The sequence below is a fragment of the Lissotriton helveticus genome, chromosome 12 (assembly GCF_964261635.1).
Source record: "Lissotriton helveticus chromosome 12, aLisHel1.1, whole genome shotgun sequence".
In the NCBI taxonomy this organism is placed as follows: domain Eukaryota; kingdom Metazoa; phylum Chordata; class Amphibia; order Caudata; family Salamandridae; genus Lissotriton; species Lissotriton helveticus.
The window spans coordinates 545,629,751-545,643,170 of NC_136073.1; the positions used below are offsets into that span (position 1 = coordinate 545,629,751).

General features: G+C 40.4%; 1 protein-coding gene across 1 annotated transcript in view; it reads right to left on the reverse strand.

Annotated features, from left to right (window-relative positions):
- CMTM4 (CKLF like MARVEL transmembrane domain containing 4) overlaps positions 1–13,420 on the reverse strand; it is a 332,246-nt gene that overhangs the window by 15,340 nt on the left and 303,486 nt on the right. The gene's annotated exons all lie outside the window — the stretch shown is intronic.

Consider the following 13,420-nt stretch of genomic DNA (forward strand, 5'->3'; position numbering starts at 1 on the left):
CGACAGGGCGCCTTGTGACTTAAAAGTTGGACATGTGCTTTTTTAAGTTTTACACATCCTGGTAGTGAAAAACATCTATATTTGCTACTGTGAGGCCTACCTCTCCTATAGAATAGCATTGGGTTATCGTGTTGCATTTAATAAGTACTAACTTTTGATTCAGAGCAGGTAGCAAATTTATGTTTGTAACTGAGGAATTGCAATCTAAAATCCTCTTTACTGGTGAAGTTGGATTTTTAGTCACAATTCTGAAAACGCCACATTTAGAAAGATGACATTTTCTTATACCAACCATTTGGTGACAGCCTGTTCCTGGGTCATATGACCAGGTGTAAGTGGCAGTTGTCCTTTGTATATTCCTCCCTAAGGACACACAATAAAGGAACTAGGTGTGCCTGAATGGGCCATCTATAGCGGGCGGTGCTTTGCACAGCCCCACTTAAAAATCAATAGCCTGCAAAAGTTTCTTCCACTTCAAAGAAGGCACCAGGTATGAAAATGAGACCCTCAGACCCACTCATCAGTCACCCCTGGACTTGCGGAAGGTCTATCCGAGGACTGCCTGCATCTGTATACTTCAGGAGGACTACTTTGCTGCACCAAAGACTGTTCTGCTCCCTAAAGCCTGCTTTGAGCCCCAGTGGTCTGCCGCCATGCTCCTCTCTTTGAGTCCAAGACTTCCTGAAGGGACTCCAAGGACTAGCTGGCTGGTCTCCTTATCGGAGCCTCCGCAACAAAAAAGGCTCTAACCATCTTGAACCAGGCTCAATCCACTTTCTGTATCCGAACCGTGTTCTATCGTGTTTGGCCATAACGTTCGAATTTGACCTGGTCTTGCGCGATTAGATGTCTGCGGTTGGTGCTTTGATATTTTAGCCGTTAGTTTTTAATTTAAAAGTTCATAACTCCTGTTCTACTGATTGAATGTTTGTCATTTTGGTGTCAAATCATTTATTACAATGTTCTCTATTTTCCTAAATTGGTGTGGGATGCTTTTTGGTGTTTTTACTTTATTACTATTTGTGTGCTGCAAAAATACTATACACATTGCCCCCAAATTAAACCGGACTGCTTTTGTGCCAAGTTATCGGAGGGTTGAGCACAGGTTACTTAAGTGTCTTTTATGATTCACCCTGACAGAGATTGTGGCTGTTTCTTGAGACGGGCTCACACCAACAACCTGATTTCTCACATCACCTTGTAATTCTCTGTCCAATAATGGTCTAAAAACTTCCTCGCTATAATATTTATAATCAAGCTAAACAACCCCCCCCCCCCCCAGTCTAACAAGCACACTGACCTTTTATGGCCTTTCCACTGCTGTGATTTCATTTTTATTCATATTTTGATTGCATTTATAATTTTATATTTGCTCAAAATATTGCATCACTAAATCAGCAAGTACATTTATTGCATTGTTATGTTCTATTATTGGAGTAAATTTAAATTTGTCTTTAAGGCTACTTTGCTCTGGTGTGGTCACTTCCACCTCTAGAGCTTTGCTAATTTCCATTATATCAGGTGAACACATCCTGTAGATTTGTTGTTTGGTGTCATAATTATAAGAGTTTTTTTAAATCTGTCAGTGAGTAACTTACTGGGGAGGTTTGTAATAGCTACTTCATTTTGCCCGACTTCTGATATAGTGAATACTACTTCTTCCATGTTCTTTCCTTCTCCTTGCTGCTCTTTTATGTCCCTTGTTTGCTCACTCTTGTTTATTTCTAGTATTCAAAGTTTCGTTTCTTGGTTTCAGAGGAGGGTTATTCACATCTCTGTATCCCTGATTCACTTACATTCTTCCAGAAAGTTGCACCTCTACTCAGGGATGTGGAATTCCTATAGCCCGACGCCCAGGACATATTGTTTGGGGTCAAGGGCAACAAGTTTTAATGTGCATTTTGTCCTTGGGACAAGCAGGCCCCAACCCCCTGCAGCACAGACCCTTTGGCTGCTAGTTTGCAGTACCACATTAAGGATCAGAGAAGGGCACTGCCTGCAGCTAAGTTAATAAGTGTGTGCATATGTTAATGCTGTTCAAACTTGTATTTATGGTTCATTAACTGAGAGCTATTATGATTAGGCTGAGGGCTCTCAGTAAATGTAGGTTCTGACTGCACTACTAACAGTGGTTCCAGTATAAAAATTTGGACACAAGGTTTCAAAGTTTAGCAATATGAGGCTATGCATAATGCTCCCAGAATGCTCTCTGATTAGATGCAAATATTTGCAGAAGCTTGAAAGCAAGATTAATGATTCTTTGCTTTCAATATAAAATGTCCCTAAAAATGAAAGTAGGAAAAATTATTTTTGCTAAACTACTGTAAAATTTCAGTTCCATTTCTTTGCCGCATCATTTAGTAAAATGTGTTGATGCATGCTAGTATTTCCCCAAAATATTCATATTAGAAAATCAGTGTAACCAGTTTCAATAAGATTTGGGGAAACATAAAAATAAACAAGCAATGGCAAAGCCAGTAGGTCTGAAATGGTGGTCAGCTTTTTCGTTTTAGCAATGCATGACTTGTTGTGGCATGGGTTTTTGTAAAACCTTATTGATGTGAGAGCTGCCGGACCCTCACCATTATAACAAACATTGGCAAAAGCAAAAATCGTTTTTGGTCTCAAAAAAGCACACACTGCCACATTAGTTATTGGCACTGAACAAAACTACTTGGTGTGCCGATAAGCTCCTTATGAAAGAGCATAATGCTGTCACTCACGTGAAGCCAGCCGATACAGAGTGAGAATTTTAATAAACACTAAAGGTCATGGTTAACACCAGACCAAATTAGGGGCCCAATTATAAAACAAAGTTTCAAAAGTGCACCCTTGGTTTATGTCCTTGCATTAAGGGCAGCTATATGTCTTTCGTGTATTCACAATAATTTACAGCAGTAGGACAAGAAATAGTACTCCTAGAAAATATTTGTGAACTGCATTTTAGAATGAGCAAATATGCAGGTGTAGATTTGCTCATGCGAAAACCTGAGTGTTTGCAAGTTTATTTTCCCTCTAATCACGTTTTTCCCAACTCTGGAAGAAGGTTTACGTCTGCCATTGTCAGGAGTAAATTTCCAACATTTCTCAGTATTGGAAAAGATTAGAGAAGAGTTGTTGAAAACCCTTAAAACATGCAAGTTAGGTTTGCACAGACTCAAAAGGACATTCCAACCCTGGAATTGTTGTTTACCACTTCCTTTAGTCCCAGTATGTAGATCTGCGGAAACGTAGCAACATAAAGGGATTACTAGTATTCAAACACTACTATGGTATGAGTCCTGGCATAATCAGAGAGGCTATATAAGAGCTCTTTTATGATGAGATTCCTGCCATAATTTGTCGCCGCACAACATGGCACCAAAGGGACAAGTGGATTTTGTTACAGGACAAGTAGATTTATGAAGCAGTCTGCCCCATGGACAAGTAGATATTTTAATAAATTCCACACCCCTGTCTACTAATTGATGGCTCACCTATATCGGTACAACTTCTCAAATTATTGTTTCTGCGCTACTTTAATTCGAGTCCCTGCTTGATATGGATGGTTCCATAATCATAGCTCTCATTATTTCATTGTCTTTTGGTCACAGGTGTGCACTCTCCACCTTTTATAGACTCCATCACCCTAGCTGAATGTAGGTATTTTCTCATTATACATTTCCTCTAAGAAACTCTTCATTACATTATCCAAGTTATCATAGTTCATATTGATAGCTTCCTCCAACTGTCGTCCACTGACTATTTGTTTTATTTTCTCAATATCTACCTGTAGTTTTGACATCTGATGTTTTGTGTGTCTTGTATTAGCATCTCTATCAGTTCCCTACATGTCTCATTCAGTTCATTTTCCCATCTAATTTCTCTGAACTCATCAAGATCATCAACTGCGGGCTGAATTCATCTATAAACCCGAAGGAATCCTACTGAACTTTAAATATTTAAGTGTTTTGGCATTGAACCATCTTTCAGAATATTTCTCTAAATGATTTTCACCTCTTCTCACTCCCACTTGTCCTAGCCCACCCCCCACACACACACATGCCGCAGAAAAGAAGTTTGACAATAAAAACAATCATTGAAATACATCATTAATGCTGGGTCCAATAGAATTAGATGGTCACTTATGTTAGTTTTTGTATGATACATGGTTGATAAACATTTTTGTGGAATGTAAACAAATATAAGAATTCAACACCACAGACTGTTTGAATATTTGCCCTTTTGAGAATCTCAAATCTGGGAGAGTTAAAGCACAACAAAGGAAAAAGTGTTCATGATCACATGTCATTTTAACATAGCATGTATAATTACTGATAAATAAAAAAGGGTAAATGTGCACTAGAATTGTCTACTCTGATGAATACCATTTAAAGAAATCAATTTGGTTCTCAATTAATGTTTATTATGATGTCCAATGATTAACATGATGTAAATGCAAGGATGTCAAGAATGAACATCTTTATCTTGAGGTAAATGCATCGATGCCAAACATTACCACCACAATATGCTACAAGGAGTTAACCCGAAACCCTAATTCATTCTTAAAAAGCTCTATAATGTGTTATAGAAATTGTGACAATTGTGAGACGTAAGCAATGAGATCAATCTGGGAGATATGCGATTACAATCTAAATGAATAAGATATATGTGTATTGAAGGACAAACAATGTGAATATATGCATATAAATGTCAGGCATAAAACTTTAAATCTCACAACCTGGACAACGTTGCTAAGGGCCTAATCCAAATAAAAGGTATACACTTGCATGTTTTTAACAAGCGTTTCTCAATGACCATGTATGGCTGTTTACAACTTGAATCCAAGTATATTGTTTTTGGAGCCGCGACAAAGCAAATTACCACGATACACATGTTGGGTAAAATGTGTATTTTTTTCAATTGAATTGATTTTATTCTAATAGTAGCAATAAAAAAAGGAAATGATGGAAACAAGACACTGTTTGGAACAATTGTCTTGGATTGGTAATAAGAATCCACAAAAACTACCTGGAAGAATACGATGTTTAATTGCAATGGCTGTGAATTGAGATTTTCTGTAGTTGTTTGAAGGGTGCTTCCCAGATTCAACATGTTAATTTAGAAACTGTAACACTATCGGGTAAACGATGCTGATAAGTGCACGCCAAAAGATGCAGGGCTCTCTTCCGCCCCAAATTTTTCTTGGTTATTACATATCTGACTACACACTGAAGAATCACTCTGCAAGCGATAATAATAGCAGCAAAGGTGGTAGGATACATAGAACCAACTCATAGGAGGCATTATTCGCTGGAGCTAAGTGGTGTTAAGACTGATAAGTTACCTAAAGAGAGAGAACGCGTTTGCTCCGCTACAACACGGACAAGAATGTGTGGTGGCAAAGTCATGTGGAGATATGGGGGTAGAATGCAAGAAAACCCATGTTGGCTTAACACAAAAGCCTAAGAAATAATACTGGGGGGGAGTGTTTAACCCTACTTAAACCATTGACTGATGTTCAGCCCTCAAGACACCTGCATTCCACCTCATTTGCACTTGCCCACACCCCACGCATCTGCTACAGCTGAGGCCGTTCCTTCTCCTACAACGCCAGCAAGGCCTAGAACAACATGCCCTTCCAACTCTGGACTGCACCCACCCTGGAAGTCTTCAGCAAAACCTAAGATCTGGCTTTTTGACTAAACTACGGCAGCACCAGCGCCCAGCTGCCCCTATACCCCTAGGGGTGTTTTTGTCGCACTATACAAATACTGATTGATTGTGAATATTCTTAGCAAGTAAGAAAACATTAGTAGATACAAATGTGATTACCAAACTCCACCCTAACACTGAGATGCCATACTCCGTGTGTAGCTAAAAGGATGCAATTGGTAGTTTACTATGTTTAGCAAGTAGCCAGGGTTGTTCATCACAGGCTGTGGTCTGAAGAATCAGATAAATGGTTCAACTGGTATAACTGTTGTGAGACACTATGCAACACTGACTGGGCTCCGAAGGGAATTATTACCTTTGAGCTTGCTCTCATAACGCACATAACGTCAGGCAGCATGTTAAAAAGGAATATTTTCAGAAAGTGGGTACTACTAATTATGAATCACATAAGATTCTGAAGTGACCATACTTCTCAAAGGAATCCATGAAAAGTTTTTAATATGGGACAGCCCAATGAAAAGAATATATTTCATCAACATCATCAAGAGATCTTTATTTTGGCTATTACAGCCATAAAAGCACATTTAAAATGTACAACATATTAAAATCCATGCCAAAAGAAGAGGGTACAAGATCATAGAGAACACTGGAATGTAAACTTCTAATTATAAGAAAGCCACTAAAAAGATGGAAAATACAAAATCGTCATTATGGGAAATTCATAAAATTAAAACATACTTTAAGAATATAATTTAGGTTAAAAATGCATTAAAAAAAATAATCGAGCACATCCTATATATATATATATATATATATATATATATATATATATATATGTGTATCACACGCTCAAAATTCCTCTCACATAAGGAAAGGAAACAGCACTCCAGCAGGTACAGTATCACAACAGTTTATTGTGACAGCAAACAAACGTTTCGGCGATAGCCTTCGTCAGTGTTGTTACCAAAACCTGGAAGTTCCGATTTAAATACACATGAGGTAGACAAAGGTTAACATCAACAAGGGACTAGCCTCACAGACGCCAACATGGGCGCCATCTTTGAACATAGTTTCCATAATAGAAAATGGTACAAAGTATCAACGTAAATCCAGATATTTACAAGACAAAAAGGAGTGGGGCTTTACACACAACAGCGCCGTGGATCGGCTTGTGTACCTATACAGATATATGCCATATAATCAATATCTACAAGTAGCATATTATTCGGAACCACAAAGAGAGATGTTCAAATTATTGTATATCAAACAGGTTATTGTAAAATAGCGGTACAGCCATTAAGTAGCAGAAACTACCAAGTCTCTCGCAGTAGGAGATAAGGGTCAACCCGCCTGAAGGGCAATTCATGATTACATACACATAATGATCAAATTTTGAAATTTCATTAAGATGTCATCATACTTATTAGCAAACAAATCCTGAGAAGCAATAATATATGATCGATATTCAATCTCTTGGGACACCAGAAAGACCAAATTGATACTTGTAAAGAACTTTCGAGTGATTAAAAGTGATCACAGATCTCATATACACATCATAGTCATCGGAAAAGGCATATGTTCAAATTCATTGCAGTAGTCAAATGGTTACACATGACAAATACTGTTAGGGGGAGAAAATCTCCTGTTGCTCAATTCAGTTATACTAGTCCAAAGAACCTCAGTTTGTTTCTATCTTTGTTATGGTGTTCCGCAAAGTGCCGGGCTACTGGGTACGAGGGGTCTACTCTATCGATTGCCCTTAATTGCTCCAGCACTCTCAGCTTTAACTGGTTAATAGTGCTGCCGATGTAACGTAAGCTGCATGGGCATATTAGACAGTACACTGCATAGACAGTACTACACGTGATGAACTTATGAATTTTGTTGGTTCTGCCAGCATCCGGGATGTCATAATGGAGCACCCTTCGGCTGTTGGCACATGCCTTGCATTTTCCGCAAGGAAAAAACCCACTCATTTCCCTAAGGGTGTTAGGTTGCATAATAGGAGCTTCCAAATGACTGTGCACCAGCATATCTCCTAGGGACCTAGCCTTTCTAAAGGTCACCAAAGGATATGGTGGTAGATCTTCTTTTAACACCTCATCCGTGAGCAGAATATGCCAGTTCTTGCGCATTATTAATTTAAATTTAATAGCGCCTGAGGAGTATGGAGTTATCATCCTAAATGTGTCCTTTATAGTGGTATTTGACCCTTTCTGTTTCTTTTTGAGCAGATCCTTCCTTGAGATTTTTTTTACTTTATTCAGTGCACTTTCTAGGAGTGATTCTCCATACCCTCTCATTCGAAAGCGGTCTAGGCAATCCGAGGCAGCCGCCTCGAATTCCCGATCTTGGGTGCTATTCCTCTTTATTCTCAAGAGTTCCCCATAGGGTATGCTCTTGATAAGTTTAGGTGGATGTTCACTATTAGCAAAGAGGATAGAATTACCCGCTGTTTCCTTGCGATACAGCGCGGTATGGACATGGCCATTTTCAACGTACACCCGGAGGTCCAAATAGTTGGCTGCCACCCCGCTAATTGTCCCCGATAGGTGCACGTTGTAGCTGTTGTCATTAAGAGAGTTGATGTATTTCTCTGCCATGTCCCTGGTATCTTGCCACACGATGAACAAGTCATCAATGTAGCGGTACCAGTATACCACCCTACCGCTCTCCTGGCCTTCCTTCCAGCTTCTGGGCACCTGCTCCTCCCACCAGCCGACGAATAGATTCGCATAGCTGGGGGCGAAGCAGGTGCCCATCGCCGTACCAGAGATTTGCCTGTAGAATCTATCCTCGAACAGAAAGATATTGTGAGTTAGGCAAAAATGCACAAATTCAATCAGCATAAGGTTGTGTTGTGCAAAGCGAATTTGGCGTTTGCCCAGATAGTATTCAATAGCAGCCAGTCCATGGGTGTGATCAATGATGGTGTAGAGGCTGGTGATATCCATCACCAGAAATAGATAGTCTGGTTTCCACTCCATCGTGGACACTTTACTCAAAAAGTCTTTGGTGTCTTGAATGTAGGATCTTAAGTCTAAGACGAGAGGAAAGATGTAGTTGTCCACAAATTTGGACATATTTTCTGTCAGCGCATCAATGGAAGCCACAATGGGACGGCCTGGTGGAGAGACATTGTTTTTATGCAGCTTGGGCAGGTGGTAAAAAGTCGGTATTATGGGGTTATTGCTGTGCAGAAAAATATGTTCATCTCTTCCCAACATTGAACGATCATACCACTTCAGAACCAAGTCATCATATTCCCTGATGCTAGAATCATAAACACTCCTGGTGGTAATAGTGTAATACTTTGCATCAGAGAGTTGCCTCATTGCTTCTGCATGATAGTAGTCTCTTGTCATTAGAACAATATTCCCCCCCTTATCCGAGGGTTTTATAATGATTTTCTTATCGTTCATAAGCTCTTGTAAGGCTTTTTTCTGAGGTTCTGTGATGTTACATGGATTAGTGTTGGTACTTTTCCTCTGCTTCACTAGTTATATATATATATATATATATATATTTTAAAGCCCAGGATCAAGGTACCAGCCAGCAGAAAGGTATTTCTGTCTCTCACATAGATCTAGCTCCAATACCAGCCTACAGGCTTGATTAATTAATACAGGGTGGCTAATCAGAGCAGATGAAAAAAAGAGACTAAGTGTTACTTATAATCCGATCAGGTTTTAGTAAATACCTTCGTTTGGACCACATAGCAAAAAGAAATTTCAAGATTGCAACAACATAAACCGGGTCAGTGTCAGATTTTAGGATCCGAGCAAAAGAACATTACATGGATTACCGTTTCTTCCTCCACTAGGCATCCAGGACTTAGGCGATGGGTTGCGCCCGCCCACTTATTAGTTATGGCATGAAGCGGGAGCGTCCCGTATCTGAATTGCAAAAACAACTTCTTAGCTAATAACGGTTGTATTGAGTCCAATACCAGCTCAAATTTGTAATGGGACTTGAAATCCAAAAACCCATAAGTTAGGCTCGTAGGGTTAACTACCTGCATGATGCTAGTCAATTTATACTCTTTCAGTGCATTTGCCAAGGTTCTTGATCCTCCCTTCCAATTGCACAAAAAGAATCCCTAAAAAAGGAAAGCCAGGGCATACTACCAGCCCCCAAAGATGACATTACCACTTTTAGTTCCTCCCTATAGCTGCCCAGTTCTGGAGTGCTCCACAGCCGTCGCCAATAGAGCAACGGGCGTGACGAGATTAAATCCATAACTGGGAGGATATCCAAATCCATCCTTAGTGGTACTAGGGGTGTATTTTTCGGCAGGGCCAGAATTTGTCTAATGAAATTATTTTCAGTTAGATGGAGAGCATTGGATGGACAATGCCCCCACAATTCTGCCCCACATAAGGAGGCTGACCTAACTTGGACCTTGTAGATTTCAAGCGGTGGGCTTATAACCTTTAAAGCACAACTCTTCTGGACTTTTAAAATTCCCCTACAGCCTGGGTTAACTTTAGGTTGGACTTATTGATTTGAGGGCCCCACCCCATTTTATCGTTGAAAGAGAGGCCCAGGTAGTCAAAAATAGGGACCCTCTCCAGAAGTCTGTCATCCCTCATTGGGTGGGGACAGTTTGTGGAATTGGCATTTAAGACCATGTATTTAGTTTTATCAACATTTACCACAAGGTTCCTCTTTTTGCAGAACTGGGTAAATTCCTTTAGCACACGCTGCATCCCCACTGATTATTTGGAAAGAAGCAGGGTATCATCCGCAAACATTAATGAGGGGAATTTGCGGAGTGAAGCCAGAAAGGAAATCCCTGGAAACCTCCAAGTATCCTTATTCACACCATTCTTTCATTCTTTTATATCACTGTATCGTGTAGCCTTAGGTTAAAACATGTAATTGCTAACTAAGATGTAACGTTTACAATATTTTTTTTATTAAAAAAGAATTTATCTTTTGTACCAATTTTAAAATTTCAGAAATGTTCCTGAAAGCATATATATCAACAGTACATTATATAATGCAGTACATAGCATAAACACAATATGACCATAAAGAGTCCCATCACAAAATAAATTCGGGACAAAACATTTTCAAAATAAAAACATAACACAATCACAATTTATCCTAGTTACCCCCTTAAAACAAGCAATTCTAATGCTCTTGCTAGATCTAATCTAAGATCCAATAGCCCTTTATCTTTTGTGTGCAGCCTACAGTACCAGACTTTCTGTATATCTGCGGTCTCTTAGGCTTTGTTAGGATTCTATAAAACAAATGCGTCAACGCGTTTCGGTGTTTAAAAGCCAATCGAGACACCTTCTTCAGGACCGTGATTCTTTTTGGGGTCACTTTTCTGAAAACTTTGGATTCCTTCTTTTTATTTTTCCCAGGATACCTATAGGTAACCTGCCGTATTTTCTTTGATGTTTCTGGATGATATTCCACATCAATCTTAATATGCACCTTGTTAGGCGAGTACATGTATACCAAGTTGATGGCTCTGCCCGTTTATAATGAAATTTTCTCTCCCGCCTACTCGTATTGAGCTTGAAGTTGCTCAAAAAATAGTTTGTGATCTTAGCGGAAAGATATATCTGGGAGATGATTCCCACTCTTTACTCTTCGATATATAAGAACAGGATATGTTCTGTGCTGCGTGATACTCCTCGCTCGTCCTCACGTTCTTCCGATAAGGAAGTGCCAGTTTTGGGCAGTCTATATCCTTAATGGTGAGTAGATCTTCAATTAACCCATTAAGGAAAAGGGAAAAGAGGGTCGGCGCAAGCACACAGCCCTGCCTTACCCCCTTACCTACAGGGAAAGGAGCAGTTAATTGCCCATTCTTGCCATACCTTACTCTAGCAAATGTTCCCTCGTTTGAGCTGAAAACAAAGATATGGTGGAACTCTCATGTCCAGCAAGATACCCAAAGCTAGTCACGGTCCACCATATCAAACGCTGATTTCAAATCCACGAAGGTAAGGTACAGGCTCCCACCTTCCAGGACTACATGCTTCCAGTAGATCAACTGGAGCCTAAACAGCTGGTCTACGGTTGAAGTTTTAGCTCTAAAACCTGCTTGCAGCGGGGTTAAGACATCATGGTCTTCCATCATTCCTGCAGTCTTCCTAGTAACACCCTTGCAAAGATTTTTTGTGTTACATCAATAAGGCTAATTGGCCTATAATTGGCTGGTTCAATGGGGGACCCTTTTTTGTAAATGGGGATAATCTCCGCACCATCCCACGTAGAGGGTGCTGAGAGGCCATGGAGAATTGCATTAAAAAGTGATTGGAGCTATAGAGCCCACCCTACCTGTTCATTTCTATACAGGTCCCCTGGGATTCTATCTAATCCTGGTGCTTTATTAGGTAATAACTTGGCTAGGGCAGATAATACCTCAGCCATAGTACAAGGGGGTATGTCCCATAAAGAGTCAGGGGTAGGACAACACACCGTAAACTCACTCACACTCGATCCAATAGGCGGACTTGAAAATAACTCCTTAAAATAAAGACGCCAGGCTTCCTCATCAATGTTTGGCTCGATAATAGACCTGCTTCAATTTTTCCAGTGTGGGCCAAATTCCAAAAGCCTCTAGTGTCTTTTGAGTCCAGAGCAATCTTAATAGCCTACCATCTATCTGTTTCCCATTCAGATTTTGCTTTTTGGAGAGTTTTCTTAAAAACAGCCCTAGCTTCCCTAATACACAAGCTGTCACCCCCCTTTAGAGATGCTAGCAAGGCTCGCTTTGCTTCCCTACACCTCCTGCTATACCAGGGGTTTTTATCACTACAGTGATTACACTTAGGTACCCTGCTGCTATAAAAGAAATCTGCCAGATTGAGACCATATCCTGGTGAATTTTCCCCAAATCATTACTGGGTCCTAAGTTGACAGAGTTTCTGGGTACACGGCTTGCCTTCTCTAGCAGGGGGATAATAGTATTATACAAGTTTGACATTGTTTCCGGGGATTGATTTATTGTAACCCAACGGATACGACTCCCTCCTTCGGACACTACTAAGTTATTTCAGAAGGGGTTTTCAGGACCTGTAGCAATTGCCCCTCCTAATATACCAAACGAGAATTCGGGTGGTGAGACAGTTTAAGTAGAAGAGAATATAGTAGCTCGCTGTTGCATTTAACATTATTGTTAGAAAGCAGACCCCATAACCGTTTTCAGCGCTTTGTCCTGATTGAACACGCTTACCAGGTGTACTCTGGGAGTTTTTTATGCTTCTTGTCAAGCTTCCAAACCGCCGAAATCCCCCTTCCAGCTTCGCATTCCTCTTCACAAAAACAAACTCCCGCCGCTGCCGCTGAACGCAGCTGCAGTGCTCCCACGCTCCCACGCTGAAATGCGGAACGTGGAGCCCGCCGAAGATGCTGAAGACTCCGTGGCTTCTCACCCCCAGCGGTCCCGCTGTCAGTCCAGTAATCGAGAAACTGCCAAAATCACCGTCAGTAAGTTACTGGCTATAATCACTGTACATAACAGATCTTACAGCTGTATCCACGCTTCTCTGTAGCTGATTCTCAATGCCCCCTCGGCCGTACGACCATTAGAAAGGGGAACAACGCCGGAGCTCAACAGGTGCATACCTGATAAGCGCAGTTCTCTCCAGGTTGTCTAGCTCCTGCGTTTTCCATGAGATGTGATGAACACAACAGACTTATTTCAATTAGTGTTCATACATTGCCCTTTACTTTCGTCCCTTTTCAGTTTTATCTAATAATTTCTTTCCCTATACCTTCCACGTTCGATTTACCTAATCTC